At 39.8% G+C, this 1,436-nt stretch overlaps 1 protein-coding gene across 1 annotated transcript in view; it reads left to right on the top strand.

Annotated features, from left to right (window-relative positions):
• The first annotated feature begins 644 nt into the window (after window positions 1-644).
• Window positions 645-1,436, top strand: part of LOC107095256 (transmembrane protein 79-like) — a 14,571-nt gene continuing 13,779 nt past the window's right edge. The window contains exon 1 of the mRNA XM_015391273.1: window positions 645-697. The gene's annotated coding sequence lies outside the window, so the exon portion shown is untranslated. The remainder of the gene's footprint in view (window positions 698-1,436) is intronic.

Here is a 1,436-nt window from a genome sequence, read left to right as displayed (position 1 = left end):
TCCAGTGGCCCTAATCCTCTTCCGTAAAAAAAGACGTGAAAAGATAAATATGTAAAACCTAAGAAAACTTTTTTGATGAAAGGTTTTTCAAATTTTTTTTTTTTTTTTTTTTTTTTGGATTGCATAATTTAAAATTGTGTGTCACAGATCAGACTCTCTTCACCCTAAACCCAATAAAAACATTCTCTCCCGTGTTTATTTCTTACTCCAGAGGAGACCTGAAAAACACAAAAAATAAAAAATAAATAAAAAAAATCTCATGTGTAAAACCAAGTTTGAAATTTTAATAATTTGAAAAATATAAACTGAAAATACAAGGTCTGTTAAAAAAAAACAACATAAAAAACAATAGATTGAATAGAAACATTTTTTATTAAAAAATAAATATCAAAACAACGGAAAACTAATTTTGAAAAAACAAATTGCGAAAAGAGGAAAGTTATTCCAGAACTTTTTTGATAAAGAAGTTTTTCAGTTTCTTTTCTCTTTACAAAAATAATGGAACACAATTGTCTCCATACCCTGGTTGGTTATTTAATGACACTTCCCCTTTAAGACGGCCTCCGCTTTAACGTACCTGTGTCGACCTCACCTGGGCAGCACTTCCGCTCAGTGACGCAACTCAGTGGGAATCGGAACCAGAGCGACCTGGACCTGAACTGGACTAAAGCCAGAACCAAGAGACGTTTCCGATCAGGTATGGATGGTTTCAGTGGGTCGGTCTGTGACGGACCTGCTCTCTGCTCCTGAACGTGACGTCATACTGTAAACACGGGGCCTGTTGGATCCTCGGCGCATTTTATTCACTGTTTCCTACCTTTAAACCAACCAGGTGGTCTGTTTAGGCCCGGTCGGACTTCGCTGATGGTTCATTGCGTTAAACAAAGTTAAAACTTGATGTGTTTTTTTTTATCCTGTTGTTTTGATCCTGGTTCTAAACTTAAGTTTAGTCCTGCTGACATCTGACTGGTTCTGGGCCCTGATCCAAACAGAGAATGGATCAGGATATGAGCAGACTGAGCCAATTAGAGGGAATTATTCTTTTAATCATTGAGTCCTAAAATGGTTCAAGACGCCCCCTGCTGGAGGGTGCAAAGAAGCAGGGACATAAGGGGTGAGAGGAGGGGGCCAGGGGCCCTGGTGGGGTCAGATTCATTCACACTGCTTATATAAACTCTTAGGAATATCGACCAAAGCTCATCTAGAAAGATCCCAAAAGAGGATTAATTTCATATCCATACAGACTCTAGGCCTGGTTATCCTTCTGCAGTAGTGTGTTGCAGGGAGCTTGATGCAGATATTTTTGATTTATGCTCAATATTGAAGGATGGTCTGCGCTGTTATTCCACATCACAACGCCAGAGGGACATTCAGGAACTAGCTGTGGGTCTAGATACGGCCGAGGCGGTGAGGAAGTGGGGGCAAGTTTGTGTGAC

The sequence above is a fragment of the Cyprinodon variegatus genome, unplaced genomic scaffold (assembly GCF_000732505.1).
Source record: "Cyprinodon variegatus isolate N-32 unplaced genomic scaffold, C_variegatus-1.0 Scaffold534, whole genome shotgun sequence".
Taxonomy (NCBI): domain Eukaryota; kingdom Metazoa; phylum Chordata; class Actinopteri; order Cyprinodontiformes; family Cyprinodontidae; genus Cyprinodon; species Cyprinodon variegatus.
This window is presented reverse-complemented; position numbering and strand designations above follow the sequence as displayed.